Here is a 24,250-nt window from a genome sequence, read left to right as displayed (position 1 = left end):
CAACCTTACAAGAAGCGAAATCTTGGCTTGGGAAATGTTTCTCTATGAAGGATCTAGGGGAATCAACCAATATTCTTGGGATAAGGATTTTGAGGATTAGAAAGAAATGAATTATTGGTCTTAGTCAAAGTACATACTTGGAAATAATATTGAATCGTTTCAATATGGATCCAAGAAAGGCGATTTGTACATGCACTGTACTGTTAAGTTGAGTAAGACTCAAAAGACTCTGTATAGAATAAGAAATAGATGACATGATTTGTGTCCCATGTTCTTCGGCTATGTGATTGATCATGTATGCTATGATATGTACTCGACCTAATGTGGCTTATGCTTTGAGCATGGTTAGTCGTTTTTAGGAAAATCCTAGCAAAGCTCATTAGAAAATGCTTAATAATATTCTCAAGTATTTTTGAAGAACAATATAAATGCTCTTAGTTCTTGGTGGTAATGATACGTTGAGAGTGAGTGGTTACAGTGATGCCAACTTTCAAACAAATCATGAGAACTTTTGTTCTCAATCTGGCTAGGTTTACTTACTGAATGGAGGAACGGTAACTTGGAAGGGTTCTAAGCAGTCAACAGTGGCTGATTCTACTTCTGTGTCAGAGTACATAAAAACGAGTGAGGAATCAAAGGAGGCTACTTTGTTGAAGAATTTCATCAGAGATATTGGAGTAGTCCTGACCATTCAAGATCCAATAGAAGTGTTTTGTGATAATTAAGGCGCGATTGATTTGACTAAAGAACCAAAGCATCATGAAAGATCTAAGAATATCGACAGAAAGTACGACTGAATGTGATATAGGGTTGAAAAAGGGAATCTCCTGGTGAAACGAGTATCATCAAAAGACAATTGCAAATCCTTTGATGAAGGCTCTATGTAGGGTTAAGCACAACCATCATTCTAGGAGCATTGGACTGAGTGATGATATTAGTTTTAGTAGTTAGTTGATATTTGAACTTTTTAACAAAATAAATGTAATTGATGTTGGTTAATGGATAATAGATATTTATTTATGAGTATCATAATGTCTTCTTCAATTATTTATTCATGTGTTTCACTTTGCATATGTTACTTCCTAAATGATTGGATTATTCAAAATTCCATAGTTGCTCATACTTTTTGAAGTGGTGACTTAAGACTATCTTGAATTGAATTTTAGATTTCTATAGATATTAAACATTGCAATAAGATTGGTATAATGTTCATGAGTACTTAGAGAATAGAGATTTAGAGTATTAGATAAACCCCCGCTTAGTGATTACTTTATGGATTCAATCTCGAGTAATTCTAAGACAATAATATCTTTTATTCTTCAAACGAAGATATATAAAGTTGTAATTTACGAATCAGATGTGCATTGCTATTGTATAGATGCATCAGTAACATGATGTAATAAAACATAGTATCATGTATGATTTGGTGAGTACACGATGCAGTTATATGGCCAAATTTTATTCGTTCCATTTCCCTAACCAGAAAAGCGATATATTTGGGGCCCTCGGTGGTTTGGTGTTGACATTATAGTGTTGGGCCTTACTAAGACTAAATTGATGTGTTCAATTAGTAGTTTAATCATGTCATTACAAATCGGGTAATCGAGAACTAGAATTTTAGAAAATGATATTAATTATAATTCATATCTCGTGTCCATACGATATCTTAAAGAACGAATGAATATTTGATCACTTATCTCAGGGAGAACATTTGATTTGAATGAGTGTTTGGCAGTGGCTTGGGAAGCACATTTTGTTGTTTAGTTCAAGGTTATACTTGCAATTGTAGTTATAGACTTATCTAAGTTGGAGACTATTGGATTAAGGTGTTTAAGCTCATAACAAAATTGGTATTGTTTGTAATTAGAAGCAAAATCCTTTTTGGGTTTCCCTCATAACTAGTAATAGAATAGAATGACATTTTGAAAGAGAGGTTAATTTATTGATTTATTATATAATTAATAAATAGCAATAAATGATTTGTTAATATATTAATTACAAAGACTGTTGTTTAATTAAGAATTAATCAGAAGTTAATTGAAATTAATTTTGGGATTAACTGAATTAATTAAAGGTACAAGGAGTGGACTGTAATTGTTGAATAGTTGAACAAGAAGGAATTCTAGAACCATCCATCAATGGTGGACTATTTTGTGAGATGCCAAAGGCATCTGCAATATTTCTTCTAAAGATACGGAAACTAGGTAACCACTGGATTTGAAATAGTATTGTTTTATTCGGTATTAGGGTTTCTAGGGTTTTCCTGTCAAATATAAATAGGACCCCTTGGGTGCCTTATATTTCTCAATGCTCTTTACTAGAAGGATAGCCGGAAATACTACTCCTCTATCCTCGTGTGTTCTTATTGCTAGGGTTTGGGTAGAAACCATTAGAGACACTAAAATTTTGATGCTAGCTTCTCAAGTCTTTAGAAGAATGAATCAAGTACCTTGTTTGCTATAAAAAGTTTAAGGTATGTGACCCTAATTTCTAGTTTTCAAAATAGCTAGGGTTCATGCTAGATTTTCTTATTCAAAGTATTGTCTTAATGTGAAGGACATAGATCCTATTAGGTTCCATGTGCCATTTCTTAATTGTTAAGTGGTTCTGCATCGAGCATTTTATTTAACCTAAGAAAACCATCACTATGAAACGTGTATAGAGTGTTGGAACAAAATATTTTAAAGGAAAGATGACATAACAAAAGTCAACAAACATAAAAATTGAAAGATCGCACCAAGGGGTATTTGATTGATTGGGATCACACAATCATACGTTTATCTAAGATTAAACCAATACAAATAAAATTTCCTCTTATATTTATATAACGGATTTTCCACCAAATCCGAGGAGTATAGAATTATGAAATTTTTTTAGAAATGTGATGTCGTGAATGATGTGTTTATTTTATTCAAGAAGAGCAAGTTTGAAAAGAAGTTAAGATTTTTTTGATTTTTAAAGGTAACAAAAAGTCATGCGATTGTTAAACGGCCGATATATATATATATATATATATATATATATATATATATATATATGTATGTATATGTGTGTGTGTGTGTGTGGGGGGGGGGGGTCGAATATTTCCATGTGATTATTTTCTCTAGAAAGGTTTAATTGTCATATGTTTGATTTTTTGTACAAGGGATTTCTAAAATTTTAGGATCAAAAGTGACTTTGAGAAATAAATGGGTGGCTATGAGGTTAAGCATTCATATACAAGTGTTGTGAAAGGAGAATGATCAAATAATGTGTGATGTATTGAAAGGCTTTTTTATGGAGGGATGAGAAGGTTAGAATATGATGTGTTATGGCCAAATGAACAATGATTTTGGTACTACTATTGAAGTATAATGGCTTTATCAATCATAGTAGGGGAAGCAAAACAAAAGTTATAATCCATCATATAGCACCAATGATCTTGTAGTTAGGAACCTTTAGCAAGAAAATTATAAAGCCTACAGAGGCGGTATGGAATGATATACTTTTTATGCAGTTAATTCTCCACTTGTTTTGGATTAGAGAGAACCCAAAACACACTTCGTCTAACTTAATATCTCACAAAAACAATGATCAAGTAAGATGATGAGGAAAAAAAACAGGAAACAGACTTCTCTTTGATGTTTTTAGGCGTTCTAGAGTTTCCGCCAAAAAGAAGCATCCGTGAACTTTTTGATTCATCATTCGGAAGGAAGATCGACAATCATTCTGACTAAGGTTTTGGTTTGTGGATGAATGGGAAGGAAACACATTTATGTGGATCCAACAGGTGTTTCTCCTCTTATGGAAATGAGTAAGGATTTACGGTGTAGCCAGTAGCCTTAAAAGTTGTCTCATGCAAAGTAGCAAATGACGAGAAAACATATATGAAAAATCAACAAGTTTTTATATTGTCTGTGTTAACTATGAAGCTTCTTACTAAAGTCCAACGAGTCATGTGTAGTAATATTATGACCCAAGATTTTTATGTCATTTAAAAAAATGTCATCCAAAAATAATTAATGCCACAACTTATTTTCTATTTGTCTTCCCATTCAATATAAACTCCTATTCAATATAAACTCCTGTATCTTTTAGTTTTAAAATACTATTTGTCTAACATGTTGCTAGTTTTAGAATAATATGCCCCCCTTTCATAAAAATATGTAGTTTTAGAATAATATTCATCCGTTCAACAAGCTTATGTAGAACAAACAAATATAATTATATATAAATAAATTATTGGTGTTTAATAATTGTTTCAAAGTGTATATATAATTACGAGAGAATCATGGGAAAATCTCTCGTTTGTCCACCGGCCACATTATTTTATTTGATCATCAACCATGACAATGTCCAAGATTCTTGTGACAACACCTGTTTAATTTTGGTCGGTTTCCAAGAAAACAATAGATCATATGAACACACGATTAGTTTTTGAAGTTTAATCTCTTTTGTATATAACACGCAGCCATAAAATTATTAATTAACCAAAGGGAACCATGGAAATCGAAGTTTTGAGAAGAAAAATGATATTCTCAAGGTTCAGCTTAATCAATTATAAGAAGTCTAAATTAGTTGGAATTTCGAATCTCCAAGCATAAAAAAATATTCTTAGTTCTCGTGTCTTCACTAATAATCAAACGTAGCATTTGTTTTGTTTTGTTTTTAAAACACTTCAATCGAACATTTTAAATTTATTGGAATTCTATATAAGTTGGGTGTACATGATTTAAATAATTATAGTATATATATTATTAAGATGCTTACCTACAACTTGAATGTAATTTGCGTTAATTCACATATCAATTGTGAGACCTGTTTATTAGCGATAAGTAGTGTTGACTTATTTATAGATAAGATTTGTATAGATTTATGTTTTTGTATTTGATACCCCATGTTTAGGCATGTAAATCTAAATAAGATGTTATTTTAATCTAAAGTAATAATCAAGCCGATCGGCTTATAACAAATGGGTTATGATAATTTAAAGTGAAGTTCAAATTCTACATAGTGGAGAAACAACAACAAAACTCACTTTATATATATATATATATATATATATATATATATATATATATATATATATATATATATATATATATATATATATATATATATATATATATATATATATATATATATATATATATATATATATATATATATATATATATATATAGTTAGGTTCATTTGAGACCGCTTATATTTTGTGAGACCGTGAGACGTATTTTTTTATTTTTTTTATTTTTTTTTATTTTTTTAAGTTAATTCATGTTCCAAAAATAATATTTAAAAAAAGAATTTTTTGATTTTTCCATTTATTTTGCATTTTAAAATTATTTTTAGAATATGTACAGTGTAATATTCTATTTAGAATATTTCACGTATTTTTCAAAAAAAATAGAATTTTTTTTTATATTTTTTATTGTTTTTAGTTATATCAAGTTCCGAAAATAATATTTAAAAAAGAATTTTTAGATTTTTCCATTTATTTTGCATTTTAAAATTATTTTTTAGAATATGTCAGTGTAATATTCTATTTAGAATATTTCACGTATTTTTCAAAAAAAAAACGAAATTTTATTTATTTATTTTTATATTTTTTTAAATTTTTTTTAGTTAATTCAAGTTCCGAAAATAATATTTAAAAAAAGAATTTTTGGATTTTTCCATTTATTTTGCATTTTAAAATTATTTTTAGATTTGGTCTCACGGTCTCACAAAATTAGAATGGTCTCAAATGAACTTGAACCTATATATAAATATATATATATATATATATATATATATATATATATATATATATATAAAACTATTTTTAGAGTCTAAAATTAAGAATATCCGCAATGCATAGTTCAAAGAAAAAGTTGAATGAAGTGACATACTCAATTTGTATTCAATGGATTAAATTTTTTCATTGTAGGATGTCATGTTGGGATTCAATAAATATGAAATTTCATGACCAATGAACTCTTCACTAGGATGGGAAAAAAAATATTTTAATTAATAATAATATATTTCATTGAACTTTATAGAGTTAAGTTCAATACATTATAAGAAAATAAATATACAGTTGTATAAAAAGTAAAATGATGATGTGTTAATTCATTAAACTTTAATATGTTCAATACATTTTGGAAGCCTTAAGAGAAAACAATGATATATATATATATATATATATATATATATATATATATATATATATATATATATATATATATATATATATATATATATATATAAACCTGGCATATCAAACTTATAACAATCCAATTATGATAGTTTAAAGTGGATCAGTTATAACGCCAAGTTTTGGGTGTGTTCATTTTAAGTAATTTTAATATTTACACAGTGTGGTGATGGAGTCCCACGACGTGGCCAAAGCTAGGGATTTCGTGGACTTTAAGTTAGCGCTACAGTGTGGCATATATTGCCACGACGTAACCGTTGCTTAATGACAAACCCTAATTCGGCGTTTGAACCCCTAATTAAGTTAATGTGATGGCTAGGGTTGCCCACCCTCAGCCTCATTCACTCTCCCTTAGCTTCCAAGAGGAAACCCTTGCCTGCATAGCTAATCTTTGAGATTATGTGCGTTTTGGTGACATTTTGAAGAAGAAGAAGAAGAAGAAGGCATATTTGAGCTTGGTTTCAGCAAGCAAAGATTCCGATATACCTTCAGCATGTTTCTGGACTTTTTTAAGTTCCCTAGATCTAATCTTTATGCTATTTAACTCTAGATCTAGTTCTTTTCTCCCTAAATCATCATGATGTGAGAAATTGGAAGGTTGGATCTCATAAAGTTGGCAACTTTATGGATCCATGTGATCATTCTAGTGTTATATATTCCAGATCCGAGGATCTATGTTGTTTTTGGTTCCATGCTCAAGTTTAAGTCCTTATTACCAAAATTTTAAACTAAAATGGAAGGGACATGCATTGGACATGCATGTTCATAAAGCTATGATTTTTAGGGATAGTTAGGAGTAAGAAACCCTTTCGAAACTTTGGGTGAGCAACTCTAAAGATTGGGTGCTTAATGAGTGTCTTGATGCATTTAGTCATCCTTAAGGAGTTATGGTTTGGGATCTTGATTTGTTGAGGTGTCTTGATGGATAAAGTTGGAAACTTTATCCATCAAGATCATGAGAAGGACCAGATCTGAGCTTTGGAGCTCCTAAAGTTGTAGGAAAACGGCTTAATGGATTAAGTTGCTCATACCAGTCCCTACGGCATGTCCTTAGGTTGTCACGACGTGGTGACTAGGTGGAACCCGTCTGCTTTGTCATTTAGCATCCACGACGTGGCAATCAGCTGGAAGTTAACATTTGACCGTTGACGGCTGCCTTGACCAAGTTTGACTTTAGGTCATTTAGGGTATGTTGAGTAGTAGCTTGAGGCTTGGTCCCTATATGTTGTATAGGTGACCCATAGAGTCGATATTTGGAGCATCATTTAGTTCAACTATCTTTCAGACATTAAGGTGACTTTTCCTCATTGTATTTTTGTGTTGAAGGCACCAATATCGACCCGCTAAGTTATATATCCTGATATATAGAATGAGGTTATGTTATTTATATGATAGATTGGTAGATTTGTTTGATTACATGTGCTCATTGGATATATGTTAAATTGGTAGATTTGCATGATTACATGTACTTGCTTGTTATTGATTATTATTGCATATGTTGACATGTTGTTGTTTTGATGGGTTGAGACGATCATGCTTTGTGCTGAGGGCCAAGACACTCGAGCAAACCAGTTGATATTGTAAGCCCAATGGAGCAGTCCAACTTATGATGTAGGCTCAGGAGCGGTCCAACTTATAGCTAAAGGCTCGGTGGTGGTCCAACCTAGTGTTGCAGGCCTGATTTGTATGCATAGTATATGATGTTTTGTATGGTACCTTGGGGACTCACTAAGCTTTGGCTTACAATTTGATGTTTGATTTCATGTACTTTAGAGGATATGGGCAAGGAAAAGGCTTAATTGTGCACATCATCCTGAATGTTTATATGACATATGATTCATGTTTATGGTTTTGAGAAACTATGTATTTATGTAACTTATGGATTTGAAATGGTTTGAAAAAAATGAAAATTTTTTTTCATAATTTTGGGATGTGACAAGTTGGTATCAAAGCCTTGGTTTAAGAGAATTGGATGACACTTATGTAATTCTAGACTCAAACTAAGGATTTACAAAATGCTTTACAACATTTAACTCTAAAAGAACCGACAGAAAGGATGTGATGTGTACAATCATCCGAATCCAAGGAAAGTGATTCTACAAGATACCTATATTTGTTTTATGTATTGATAGAAATACATGCTAGTATGTAGGCTAAGGATCTTCAGGAATTTCATGATAGAATTATCCTATGTATGATGCCAGATAGCCTAGGAGAACTTCATGTTATGCTATATGGAATTGACATTATTACTGTAGTTTTTTAGTGTGCATCATAGTTGTACATAACTAAGATTTTATAACCTAAGAATGTTTGATTTAGCCTTATATCTTGTTCCGTGTCTGGTTGTGGTCTAAGGGTAGAATCAAGTATTCGACAGTCTATTGAGTCTAGTGCTATGCATGATTAGCATACACGAGCAGCAACAAGGTTAATAGAGGTTCCATGAGTGAGCATGAGTTGTGGTAGGCCAGTTTGAGAAATGATTAGCCACTCTCAAGGGAGTAAGTATAGGATGTACGTGTATCCTAGTTTTTGGGCTTTATAGCCAGGTGGTCCATGACGACCCCCTTGAGACAAATACAGGTATGTGTGGAAGGTAGTATGGGCCCATACTACTGGTAGCACATGACCCATACGCATAGCAATGAAGTTACAAACCCAGTGGGTTTAGCAATTCCTGTAATGTTGTAATGGTATGAATTATGGATTTTCAGATGTATTCCAATTTGTTTTTCAGTATGGTGATCACTAGACGTTCTGGATTGGGAGATGGCAGCTCCAAGAGGTCAAGATTGACGGACGATGATATCCATGAGATGATCACCGTCGAGGTGATCGTGGTTGTATGGGAGGCGACCCGGGAATTCTTTAGGTCTACTAAGACCTCCATGATCGAGATGTTCAACGAGAGTTATGCTACCATATCCAAGGTTGCTGCTATCCTATCCACTGTAGCTATTGCTGCCGCGAGACTCTAAGGGAGAGGATCATTTCAGTACTAGGATTTCAGCAATACAAAGCCCCTGGAGTTTGATGAGGTCAAGGACCCGATCATTTCTATGAGATTGTTATCATATGTAGAGTATATGTTTCTTCACTTGCTCGTGCCCAGAGGACCAGAAGGTCAGGTGCATCCTGAACCTTCTTCGTTTGGGGGCGAAGGATTGATGTAGCTTGGTCACTAGTATTTTTTTCTCATATGGAGAAATTCGCTATGACTTGGGAGCAGTTTTTCAGAGATGTTCTGTATTGAGTATGTGCGATTGGTGGAGAGGGATAGGTTAGCGTAATAGTTTCTATCGCTGAAGTAGACGATGGAGTCAGTGACGGAGATCACCAAGATGTTAATAGAGTGAGCCCTTCTTTGCCCCGAGTATGCTACTTTAGAGAAGGTTTAGATGTCCTGCTACTTGAGCATGCTCAAGACGGAGATCATAGTGTTTGTGTCTACCCAGTGGTACAGTTCCGTCTGTGACTGTAGCCTTCAGCTCGGAGGAGAGAGATTAAGATTGAGACCCAGATGAGAGAGAGGAGGCAAGCTCCAAGTCAGATGCAACTAACAATGAAGCGGTTTAAATCCATTTATCCATGATCTGGAGGTCAAAAGGGACACACTTGTGGTATTTGCGGCAAGGTACATGAGGGGCATGTTGATCGGCCTTTTGGGTGCCTTAAATGTCGCAAGGAGGGGCATTTTGCAAGGGACTATTATCAATGGCAGCCGCCATCGAGTACACAGATTGTTACCATTGTGATCAGGTACGCCATGTGAAGGCCTAATGTCCTTAGCTTGATGCTAGGCCCGTGCATGCACCAGCCGTGACTACTTTGAGGATTACGGATAGACGTCAGGGGAGAGCTAAGGCCCCGAAGGCCAAAGTCCGTGCTTTTCAGCTCATAGTAAATGAGAGCTTGGTGGTGCATGATGTCGTTACTAGTATGTTTCAATTTATTAGTCTGTCAAGTTATTTTCTTCCATGCTTATGATTGTATTTCTTCTAGTTTTCTTCTTAGTGAATTCTTTTCCTGCTCTTGTGCTTTTTGACTCGGGCGCGAAACGGTCTATTATGTCTCAATCCTTCAGCAGGGATTTCAATATGACTCTTGGGGAATCAGAGTGTCTATTGTGATTTTCCATCTTAACGAACACGGGGTTTCTGCAGTGAGAATTTTTTGGGATTGTACCTTGGAGATATTTAGGGTGTCTTATCTGATCGATTTGATTCTTATCCTTATGGGGGATGTGTGTGTGATTGTAGGGATCGACTGGTTAAGTAGATTTGGAGCCATGATTGACTGCGAGATTCAACGGGTGGTAGATCGAACCCCAAGTGGGGGAGAACTGGTTATTTACAGCGAGGGTACCAAGGTTAGTTCGGCCTTTTGTTTAGCTGCCAGGGCCAATAGTATCTTTCGCATGGATGTTTAGGTTATCTTGTTTATGTGGTTGACACCTGGGTTAAAGAGAGAGTTTCGGTTTCTAATATGCCTATGGTTAGAGAGTTTTCATATGTATTCCTAGAGGATTTACCTAGTGTGCCTCCCAAGAGGCAAGTGGAGTTTAGGATTGATCTGACCCCCGGTGTTGTACCGATTGTTAATCGCCTCGCACTACTTGAGATGTAGGAGTTGTCTTCTCAGCTTCAGGAGCTGTTAGGAAAGCAGTTTATTAGGCCGAGTAGTTCACCCTAGGGAGCACTGATTCTGTTTGTGAAGAAGAAGGATGGGTCTAACCGTATGTGCATAAATTATCGGGAGTTGAACAAGTTAACAGTAAAGAATCGCTATCCACTCCATAGGATTGATAATCTCTTCAATCAGCTACAAGTCGCATCTTGGTTCTCCAAGATTGATATGAGATTGGTTTATCACCATATGAAGGTCCGAGAGGAGGATATGGAGAATACAACGTTCCAGACTCCTTATGGTCATTATGATTTCATGGTGATGACATTTGGTCTCACCAATGCACCAACATCGTTCATTGATTTGATGAACCAGGTGTATAGACTAATGTTCGGTCGGTCAGTTATTGGGTTCCTTGATGATATATTGGTCTACTCCAAGACCAGGGAGAAAAATGAAGAGAATCTTAGAAAGCTACTTAGAGTACTTATTCAGGAGAGGCTTTATTCCAAGTTCTCCAAGAGTCAGTTTTGGTTATGCGAGGTCTAGTTTTTGGGACATCTCGTCAATCATAACAGGATTCTGGTCGATCTGGCCAAGATCAAGGAAATGATGCAGTGGGAGGTCCCAAAATCCCTGTATGAGATTAGAAGCTTCCAAGGATTGGTTGGTTACTATCATAGATTCATTCATGATTTCTCCAAGATTTTTGTTCCTCTAACCCGCCTAACGAAGAAGGGTGTAGATTTCCACTGGGGGCCTAAGCAGTAGGCTAAATTTGAGACTCCGAGGGGGAAGTTATGTCAGGACCCGATATTGACTCTCCTTGAGGATGTTGTGGATTTTTTTATGCGTTGATTATATGTTTAGGGTAGTTCTCATGCAAAGGAATAGACTCATTGCTTATGCATCAAGGCAGTTGAAGCCTCATGAGGTTATATATCCGACTCATGATTTGGATTTGGGGGTAGTGGTTTTTTCCCTCAAAATTTAGCGACATAAACTCTATTTGGTCCGTTGTACCATCTACACGCATCACAAGAGTCTGGGATATCTTATGGATCAACCAAATTTGAACATAAGGCAGTGAAAATGGATTGACATGGTTAAGAATTATGATTGTGTGATTCTCTACCACCCAGGGAAGGCCAATGTGGTCGCTAACACTTTGAGCTGCAAGTTAGTTAGCACTTTGCTCGAGGGGACTGTTTGAGGATGAACATCAACTCCCAACCACTAGATTTGATTAGGGAGGCTTAAGTGGAGTGATTCAAAAAGGAAAATTAGAAGTATGAGAGGACTAGGGTTGAGATTAATTGTTCTTTTACCGACAGCCGCAAGATTTTTACCCGGTGCAGTTGAGTATGGGTGTCATTTTCTAGTGGGATTTGGCAAATAGTTTTGGAAGAGGCTCAAGTCCATGTTTTCAATTCACCTTGGAGCAACGAATATGTATTGGGACTTAAGACTTAGCTATTGTTGGCCATGCATAAAGTACTGGATCGCAAGGTATGTAGAGAGAAACATGACTTGTGATGTGTGTAAAATGAACTAGTTTTAATCCTACTACTTCAAACACCAAATTAACACACGAAAGGCAGTGTACCTATGGATTAACAATATAGTTCAAGCAAATAGGGTATCGAACAGAGGGAACGGTAAACAATTAAAATAAAGGACAACTAGATTTAATGATAAAAGAGACTTTTGTTCAGATTCGATTCACTTATTCCTATGGTTGATTTCGTGGCAAGTGCAATTGATCAATGTGTTAATGGTTACCGATTCCTAAAGTGATTGGGTTCATGTTCACTATTACCAATCCTTTAGTAGATAAGTTAATTCAAACAATGGCCAGTTGATTAAACTAACAAGTTTCCTAGTGTTCAGTTCGTATCAAGTAAGATTTGTAATAATAGCTAATCAAATTTGTTCAATTCAACCAACTCATATGTGGTTATTCATCATAAATGCTCACACATTGATTTACATATTTTCTAGTTAAACCTAGTTTCATGTTCGCTATTCCTAGGCATACAATCTTGTGTTCACAAAACTATATGATTCAAGCAATCAAGAAGATGTTCATGCAACTCAATCACTTACTTATTAACATAAAATATTTATCATCAATACATAAGGATCTTTAACAAGCTTAACAAGATGAATAACCAAATCAATATTAATCCAACCAATCAATCAAACCATGTTCATAAGATTATCTCATCCAAATAGAAGTATAAAGCTTTTAGCTCATATCTACAGCACGTAATAACCTAAACTCAAAATCTAATGATTCAAACATGGTTCAAAAGAAAGATTAAGAAAAGAAGAATATTTATTTGCCTTTGATCTCTTCTAAATTGTCTCTTAGGTTGCAATCTCGAAAACTGAAGCTCCAATAACCCTTCTGATCTTCAACAATCGCAACTAGCCCCTAGAAAGTGTTAGGGTTTTGGGCATAGATGTTATTTACTTATAGTTTCCAAAAATCAACCTAACTCGCCGAGCTTTCATGACCAACTCGACGAGTTTTTTCGATAATCCGTGTATACAGTGTGTACGGCAAGACATCCTCGAATCGAGAACATTCTCACAAACTCGTCAAGTTTCTTTGTACTTAATAATTTCTCAAAACATGAAAGTCGTCCAAAATTGTGTCTAGTTTTCAGAACATTTTGAATCTCGTCAATCGGAGTTACGGTTCATGAGTTATGACCAAAACACTGACGAGGGGTCAAGCTGTCCAACAACATCCTTCTTTCTTCAAAATCCAGGATCCAAGCTTCCAATCGCCAATTCCGCTTCCTTTTCCATCCGAGCATGTCATTGTTGCTGACAAATGAAATTCTAAACTAATTAAGCACCTTTTTTCCATTAAATGAGATAAAATCAACATAAAGTATTAAGATAACATATAAATTATATGTCTAAATATACCCATATCAAAATACCCCACACTTGATCTTTGCTTGCCCCCAAGCAAAACTGAATTTTAGCACATTAATATCACATCAAACAATCCCAATCAAACCCAACCATTATGCGAAGATCGTAACGCATGCATTTGTGTCTAAGATTTTTCCTAAGGACCCCCTAATTCTAAATACTCACAATCCTCTTAAACACTCGCCCACTTCTTTTGAACAACACTCATTTTATGCATCCCCTCGAATCCATCCGCAGAAAACTTCCTAACCTCAAGGTATTTTTGGTCAAGCAACGCAAGCATACATAATCTAGAAAACTACAACTTTTTGATACCACAATGGACCTATTCAGAATTCTTCACTTCTTTGATAATTTGATCTACTTTTTTGAATTCACCACCATTTTTATTTTTGGTATCTTCAACTTTTTTATTCTTCAGAATTTTGATATTTTGATCTTCACTTTAATTGCTTCAAAATTATTACAACCTTTTCTTGTAATTTTCTTTCTTTCTTTCTTTCTTTTTTACATGTAACTCACTTTTTTCACTCAAATCCTACATGCTTAAGCAAGGGTGCTCAACTTCAACCTTTATTGGTTAAAGTATTAGTCTTCCTGGATACATTTCAAGTACACGATGCTAAACATGTTGCATCCCTCAAACTAAGTGGGGTTGTGTTTTTGTCTCATGATTTCACTAGAATAAAGGATGTCACTAATGCATTATAACCTATATAGGCTCAACTAAACATTTGGGTCATCATAAAATCATCAAACATAATACTAGCATGAACCCTAATTACTTTTACCAAAATTTTCTAATTTAGCCCTGTAATTTTTTATGCAAATTTTTTCAAAAAAATTAACCTCGGATTCTATACCTAGGATTCTAAATTTGACTAAATGTAATCAACCCCCTACCCCACACTTATTTTATGCAATGTCCCCATTGCATGTTAAAACAATTAAAAACCATAAAAGTAAAGAGAAAATTAGAACAGACTCCCCTGACATAGAAGTTGTGAGGTTGATATTCTTCTTATTAAGCTCCATCTTCAGCTGACTCTAGACATGGGAACAACTCATCCGTGTCTTGGGTGTCAAATCTCATGTGGTTCAACTCCAAATATACTGGAAAAAGCTTCTTGGAAATGCTTGGAAAATGATCTTCAAAAATATAGACAATGTCCGCGTGAATCGAATCAAATCATCGACTCAAAGATAAAAGCATGAGCAACTTGCCAATTTTATGTGGATACTCGTCAAGTTGAATCGTGAATTTTCTCTTGGACTCGTCGAGTTGTAAGAGAGCACTCGACGAGTTTTTGTCAGTGATCGTGCAAATTCTTCTTTTTGCTTCATGTCTATTTTTTGAGGTTTAAGGAGGGTATTAAGGTAATACACCCCTCATTTTTCTTCATTAACTAGACTCATCTTCAACCAATTAAACGTCAGACTCATAATACGACTCAAATCTTCTAATCTTCTCGTCTAGACTCGACCCCTCACTTTGTTTCATCATGCTTTAATTATTTGTTCCATCCTCAACCTAACTTCTACAAAGATCAAAAACAAAAACCAAATAATAAAAAAGAAAACAATCATTAAATTAAAATCCTACATTACCCTAATAAACTAGAAGTTTAAAAAGAAAATGAAAAGAAAACTCTAATGACGGGTTGCCTCCCGCAAGCGCTTATTTTTGTGCGAGTCTTTAGCTAAACTCTCAACTTAAGAAACTTCTAAAAAGGTCAATGCCAATCCATCCATTGCATTAAATATTTTCTTTGGACCAATTTGTAAAATTTGGCTCTTTGCTTCAAAAATTGGTCAAACGAGCTTTAATTCATGTAACCCAAGAATCTTAATAAGGGTTGGAACCGTCGGGTACTAATCATCAACGGACCGTGATTCAGAACTTTCTCTAAAGTTGGAATCGTCACCCCATGCTTCAAAACACAAACCAGAAATACAGGGGGCCCTGTTGTGGTAATGATAAAACCACAGCTTGGTTCCTGCAATTCAGCTTGTTCTTGTTCTTCGTCAGACCTCTCTGCTAGCAACCTTTCCAGCTCCTCCAAATCTTTTTTCTAGATTAAATTCTTCATCTGGTAACGTTGGCTCTTGTGACTCAAATTTCTCTTGTTCATTAGGCAAGATGTTATCTAACCATCTTCTAAATTTCTTCAAATCATCATCTGAGTCATACTCCTCATCTTCTTTCTTAATTTCTTGTACTACTTCCTCAAGAAAAACATCAAAAGCATCGAGATTAGGAAAATACATAATAAATAAAAATAAAAACAAAAATTAAACTATATATAAAAACGATAACAATTGGCAAATAAAATTAACTATTTGAACCGTTCCCCGGCAACGCTACCAAAAACTTGATGTGTGTAAAACGAACTAGTTTTAATCCTACTACTTCAAACACGAAATTAACACACGAAAGGTAGTGTACCTTTCGATTAGCAATATAGTTCAAGCAAATAGGGTATCGAACATAGGGAACGTTAAACAATTAAAATAAATGCTAATATTATCTAAATAAAACAATTAATAAAAGAGGCGGTTTATCTAGTTTAGCAAGACTAGAAACTTAAATAATCAATTAACACCCAAACAAATAATATTTTACAACTAAGAAGAACAAGAAAGGACAACTAGATTCAATGATAAAAGAGACTTCTGTTCAGATTTGATTTATGGTTGATTTCGTGGCAAGTGCAATTGATCAATATGTCAATGGTTACCGATTCCTAATGTGATTGGGTTCATGTTCATTTTTACCAATCCTTTAATAGACAAGTTAATTCAAACAATGGCCAGTTGATTAAACTAACAAGTTTCCTAGTGTTCAGTTCGTATCAAGTAAGACTTGTAATAATAGCTAATCAAATTTGTTCAATTCAATCAACTCATATGTGGTTATTCATCACACATGCTCACACATTGATTTACATATTTTCTAGTTAAACCTAGTTTCATGTTCACTATTCCTAGGTATACAATCTTGTGTTCACAAAACTATATGATTCAAGCAATCAAGAAGATGTTCATGCAACTCAATCACTTACTTATTATCATAAAATATTTATCATCAATATATAAGGATCTTTAGCAAGCTTAACAAGATGAATAACCAAATCAATATTAATCCAACCAATCAATCAAACCATGTTCATAAGATTATCTCATCCAAATAGAAGTATAAAGCTTTTAGCTCATATCTACAACACGTAATAACCTAAACTCAAAATCTAATGATTCAAACATGGTTCAAAAGAAATATTAACAAAAGAAGAATATTTATTTGCCTTTGATCTCTTCTAAATTGTCTCTTAGGTTGCAATCTCGAAAACTGAAGCTCCAATAACCCTTCTAATCTTCAACAATCACAACTAGCCTCTAGAAAGTGTTAGGGTTTCGGGCATAGATGTTATCTACTTATAGTTGCCAAAAATCAACCTAAGTCGCCGAGTTTTCATGACCAACTCGATAAGTTTTTTCAATAATCCGCGTATACAGTGTGTACGGCAAGACATCCTCGAATCGAGAACATTCTGACAAACTCGTCGATTTTCTTTGTACTTAATAATTTCTCGAAACATGAAAGTCATCCAAAATTGTGTCTAGTTTTTAGAACATTTTTAATCTCGTCAATCGGAGTTACGGTTAATGAGTTATGTCCAAAACACTAACGAGGGGTCAAGCTGCCCAACATCCTTCTTTCTTCAAAATCCAAGACCCATGCTTCCAATCGCCAATTCCGCTTCCTTTTCCATCCGAGCATATCATTGTTGCTAAAAAATGAAATTCTAAACTAATTAAGCACCTTTTGTTCATTAAATGAGATAAAATCAACATAATGTATTAAGATAATATATAAATTATATGACTAAATATGCCCACATCAACTTGTCGGATGGTCAAGGCTGAGCACCAGAGGCCGCATGCCAAGTTGCAGCCTTTAGAAGTTCGCATGTGAAAATAGGAACATATCACTATAGATGTGATCACCAAGCTGCACAGGACGACCAAGGGATTTGACGTAATTTGGGTTATTGTGGATCAGTTGACCAAGTGTGTTCATTTTCTCGCCATCCGAGAGAGCTCTTCGGCCAAGAAGTTGGCTGATGTGTATGCGCCTGAGATTGTCACTCACCAGGGTGTTCTAGTCTCTATTGTTTCTGACCTTGATGTACAATTTAATTCTTGATTTTGGTAGGAATTTCATGAGGAGTTTGGAAGCTGCATTTCAAGACTCCTTATCACTCTCAGACTGATGGACAGACTGAGTGCACCATTCAAACATTCAAGAATATGTTGAGGGATTGTGTTATCGATTTTGGTGGGAGTTAGGATTCGTACCTTCACTTCGCAGAGTTTTCCTACAACAACAATTATCATTCTAGTATTGATGCACTATATTTCGAGCTTCTCTATGGAAGGAAGTGCCATACACTAGTTTGTTAGGGAGAGGTTGGCTACATGGTCATTGGTAGGACTGTGGTGGTCCTGCAGATGATGGTGCTCATCCAACAGATTTGGCAGAGGTTGCAGACATCTTAGAGCTGATAGAAGAATTGTACCGATAAACGACAATCCGAGTTGGAATTCCAGGTTGGGGATATGGTATTGTTGAATGGTGTTATTCGCTTCAGGAAAAGGGAGTTGGGGACCTAATTTATTGGACCATTCTAAGTGGTGGCTAGGGTAGGCAAGATGTCCTATCGATTGGATCTATCTAAGGATCTTTTCCAGATTCACAGCACCTTTTATGTTTCCAAGCTCCAGAAATGTGTAGTCGACGATTCAGTTGTGATCCTATTGGATGACATTCAGGTGGATGTGTACCTGAATTATATGGAGAGTCCAGTAGCAATCTTACACAAGAAGATGAAGGCCTTGCGCAACAAGGTGGTACCTTTGGTCAAGGTCCATTAGCAACACCGAAAGGGTTCCGAGTGGACTTGGGAACCCAAGGCAGAAATACGGGAGCATTTCCAAGAGCTATTTGTAGTTAAGGACTTCGAGAACGAAGTATGATTCAAGTGGGGAGAATTGTAACACCAAGTTTTGGGTATTTTTCGTTTAAGTAATTTTAATATTTTGGATGTTAGATCTCTAGTGGCCATAACATTGTGATGGTGTCCCATGGCGTGTTCAAGGTCCAAGTTTTTGTGGACTCTAAGTTAGGGCCACGGTATGGTATATATTGCCACGGCGTGGCTGCTGTTTAATGACAAACCATAATTTGGGGTTTTATCCCATATTTAAGGGAATGTGATGGCTAGGATTGCCCACCCTCAGCCTCATTTACTCTCCCTCAGCCTCCAAGAGGAAACCCTAACCTCTACTGCTAATCTTTGTGTTTTTTATGCTTTGGTGGCATTTTGAAAAAGAAGAAGGCATATTTGAGCTTGGTTTCAGCAAGAAAATATCCCCATCTACCTTAAGCATGTTTTTGGACTTTTGTAAGTCCCCAAAATCTAATCTTTATGCTATTCAACTCTAGATCTAGATCTTTTGTCCCTAAATCTTCATGATGTGAGAAATTGGAAGGTTGGATCTCATAAAGTTAGCAACTTAATGGATCCATGTGATTATTCTAGTGTTATATGTTCCAAATTGGAGGATCTATTTTCTTTTGGGTTTCATGCTCAAGTTAAATTCCTTATTGCCATATTTTTAACCTAAAATGGAAGGGACATGCATGTTCATTAAGCTATCATTTTTAGGGCTTGGTAGGAGTAAGAAATCCTTCTGCAAACTTTGGGTGAGCAACTCTAGAGATTGGGGTGCTTAATGAGTGTTTTGATGCATTTAGTCATCCTTAAGGAATTAGGGATTAGGATCTTGACTTGTTGAGGTGTATTGATGGATAAGGTTGCTAACTTTATCCATCAAGATCATGGGAAGGACCAGATCTGAGCTTTGGACCTCCTGAAGTTGTAGGAAAATGTCTTAATTGATTAAGTTCTTCAAACCTATCCCCACAACGTGGGGACTAGGTAGGAAACCGTATGCATTGTTATTTAACAGCCACGGTGTAGCCAAGGATGGCCACAACATGGCAATCAGTTGGAGGTTAACTTTTGACTATTGACTTTGATCAAGTTTGACTTTAGGTTTTTTTGGATATTTTGAGTAGTAGTTTGAGGCTTAATCCATGTGTGTTGTATAGCTGAGCCATAGAGCTGGTATTTGGAACATCATTTAGTTCAACCATCTTTCGGCCATTGAGGTGAGTTTTACTCACTATACTTGTGGGTCGAAGGCACCAATGCCATCCTGCTATGTTATTTATCCATTCATATATGTATGATGATGTTATGTTGGTTATATGATAGACTATTTGATTTGTATGATTACCTGTTCTTGTTGGTTATATGTTAGACTTATAGATCTGCATGATTACTTGTACTTGATAATTATTGATTATTATTTCATATGTCGACATGTTATTGTTTTGATGGGTTGAGGTCTGGCATGCTTTGTGCTGATTGCCATGATACCCGGGCGGACCAGTTGATTATGTGGTCCCAAGGGAGTGGTCCATCATATGTTGTAGGCTAGGGAGCAATCCAACTTATAACTGAAGGCTCGGTGGTGGTCCAGCCTAACATTGTAGGCCTGATTTGCATGCATTGTTTTATGATGTTGTGTGGGGTACCGTGGGGGAACTCACTAAGATTTGGCGTACAAGTTGATGTTTGATTTCAAGTACTTCAAATGGCAGGAGCAAGATGTGACATCCCCATTTTCACGGCCAGAAAAGACCGATTTGTTTATGCTTTATTTTAAAAATCAGAGTACCCTTTTTAAAGAAAAGTGTTGCGGAATTTGTTCCTAAAAAAACATGATAACTACAGTATCAAAGAATTTCCGAAAAAATGTATTTTATTCATTTTAAAACATCGGGATGTCATCGTCAATAAAGAAACATAAGCATAAATAGACCCTACATTCATTTATACTAGTGATCTACATCTTTTTTCATCTCTCAGTGTAATGTGGCTTCGTATCGATACCTGTGATACAAATAAGCGGAGTGGTTCAGGTTCGGAAAACTGGTGAGTACATAGGGATTTCAATCCCACAATGTTATATATATATATATATATATATATATATGTATATATATATATATATACATATATTATGACTCACAAAATATAAAATTTCACCATATATAAGCAACTTTGACCCAACCCTTCGATCCACACAATGACACAATCTATACTCTCGGATCTAAAATTAACCTCTTTACCTAATCCATACTCCGGGATCTAAAATTTACCTCTTTACCTAATCCATACTCCCGGATCGGGTATGTCTAATCCATACTCACGGATCAGTAACTATGCTCATTCCATACTCTCGGACTACGGACAATTAACTATGCCTTAATCCATACTCCCGGAATAATGACAAATAACTATGACTTATCCATACTCTCGGACTAAGGACAACTGACTAAGTGTAATCCATACTCTTGGATCAATGACAAATGCATATGCCCAATCAATACTCTCGGAGTAGGGACAATTGACTATGTCTTAATCCATACTCCCAAATTAATTACAAATAATTATTGTCCTATCCATACTCTTGGACTAAGGACGAATGACTATGTCTAATCCATGCTCTCGGATTGATGACATATTTTAAAGTTCTACCCATTGTGTGTATCTCACTCGTACTCATAAGAAGATACTACCCAATATTCCTTTTAATTTAGGTTTACTCTGTATCCTAAATCATCATATATTATCAGATATGCTCTTAACACGTATTTCAGGCAATAACAAATATTTCACATATATACGTATATTTAATACTTTAATCAATACTTGTATTAAAATCATGTTCATGAAAGGGACTATGTACTTGCATTAGTAGCATGATTTAATAGAATCTAACTAGAAACGGTCAGCGGTTCCTGATCATCGGGGTCGGGACGCGGAATGCCTTCAGCAAACGAGAGACAGAGAGAGAGAGAGAGAGAGAGAGAGAGAAGAATTTGGTGTAAGGAATGAAATATTCGAACTTGTTATTTATAGGATGTTTTTGGTTCTCTCTCGTTGTGAAAATGATATGTTCACACCGTGAGCTTCCAAAATTCATCTTGTAGCCTTCCCAAGTGTTGTCTATCCATAATTAGTGTCCGTTTGACCCCTCACATCGTGAGAAAACATGCTCACATCGTGAGTCCAGTCAGATTAGGGTTTCTAACACCTGTCATGCTCTCAGAAAGCTACATTTTTGGAAGTCATAACTTTTCCATACGAGCTCCATTTTTGACGTTCTTTATATCCATGCGTAGGTGGAGACATACTCTATAAATTTCATTTAGATCACTAAGGATAATAAGTAATCTATCATAAACTTACTTTCTTTTTACGATTCACGGTGTTGTGTCGGTTTTGTCGCGAAACTTCGACATGTCATAACTTCATCATTATAACTCGGATTTTGGTGTTCTTTATATCTCTGGAATCCTTGTGAAATATAACATAAACTGGTTAATAATATTTATTATAAATAATCCTCCATCAAAAAGTCATTTTTCGACATTTACTGTCCGTAAAATAACTAACCCGGATCTGCGGGCGTTACAACTATCTCCCCCCTTAGGATAATTACGTCTCGGAATCATCAACAAAATTGGGCTTGTATAATGATTCCATTAAATATCTCTTCATCCTATATAATAACCATAACTTCTATGTTCTTTCGAATAAGTATCTAACTCTTGGACTTTTTAACTGTAGGTGGTGCTCAATCGCTCTCCATCTCGCGTTGGACTTTCAATCGTAACCTTCGAGTTACAAAATCAATCCTTATTGGAGACTCCTTCTTATTAAAAGACTTAATGTAAGTTCTTTCCTTCATTTATCGTAATAGATTGATGGGTCATGCTCTAATCACCTCTCATCGTATGATGCAACGCTTAGACTTAGGTGTTTTAGAGTCAAATTCCAGAATGAAAGATACCTTCCTTCATTATCTAATGTGATATAATCACATTCTAGTATGCAGTACTTCTAGCTACAAGCTCTTACAATGATTGCGATACTTCTATTGATCACTTCAATTTTCTTTCACATCAATCTCCTGCCTTAAGTTAGATGCTACATCGATCTTGGTTTTCTGAACCATGTAACATACTCGTCTTAGTTGGACTCGATTTGATATGACCACTAGGGTAGTAATATCAATCATCTTCTTAGTCATTACCGAAACGATGCTAACGACATACATGAAATAAACGGAATCAATTACTAGGTCCTTGGTAACCTTGTGACTTTCCCCGATCCAATTGCGACTCCTGTGCTTCTGGTAGTATAGGCCTCTACTACCATTCACACCTACTCATACTCGTCCCAAGTATTGTCTTGCAGTTCCCAAGTTCTTATTTCCTAAAATCACAAAAAGATTTAACACTTACAAATGTGTTCAAATAATCAAAAAAAATTCCCTAAACTCTACTAGGACTTCTTTCGTGCGTATCTTTAATCATCAATTCTACTTCAACTCGGTTGGTATTGGAAATTCTAGACCATGGGATATGTAACAACGTAAATTTTCAAACCAAAATTTTCATTTTTAAAAACAATAAAACACATGTCACATTTCCTCAAAAATATCAAGTATCAAATATCAATACATATTTCAAAAATTGTTTATCAAGAATCCAGGATCCACCAAAAATATAACTCCAACTCAGGTGTGTGTACAATCAAGCCGGTGCCCTCCCGTGATCCTCAGAAGTACCTGAAACACATAACACATAATATGGTAAGCACGAAGTATAGTGAGTTCCCCAAAATACCACACACAACTTATTAGCCACTCGAAGCTATAACTCAGTAAGACCCTCCAATCAATGTGTCTCAGTGAAACCCTTTGGTCTCACAGCTCAGTTTAGACCCTCCAGTCCTGTCTCGGTGGGAACCCTCCGGTCCCACATCTCGGGTTGGACCCTCTGGTCAGATCTCAGTAAACACAAATATAACATATATATCACACAGACAACAAGCGTAATATCACATAACTCAATAAGCACATAATACCCTCCGGTCACACAGTAAATTACCACTCTAGGTAAAGTATAGTGAGAAGACTCACCTCATAAGAACTCAGATACTCTCGACCTGAAATCACCGGTCTAGCCTAGCCTAACACATACAATAATTATCCCTATTTAATAACGACTCTTATGAAGCTAGACTAACCCTTCTATAACTTATAGAAGGGTAAAAGATCATTTTACCCCTCAATGGGCTTAATAGTCTACAAATTGGCCAAACCCTATAAGTTAACCAAAAATTCAACGGTAGAGAGTACGCTGCTCGTACTAGGTCTCTACGTTGGGCGTACTCAGCAACCATGTAGGCATCGGGGATGCTCGACCCCTATGTTGCGCGTATTGGGATTACGCCCACCGTACGCCACAGTTTCACTCTTCTCACTCATTTGGTCTTAATCAGTTAAGACCTTGGCTCATAT

The sequence above is a fragment of the Lactuca saligna genome, chromosome 8 (assembly GCF_052625555.1).
Source record: "Lactuca saligna cultivar CGN05327 chromosome 8, ASM5262555v1, whole genome shotgun sequence".
Lineage (NCBI taxonomy): Eukaryota > Viridiplantae > Streptophyta > Magnoliopsida > Asterales > Asteraceae > Lactuca > Lactuca saligna.
Note: the sequence above shows the minus strand (reverse complement) of the source record.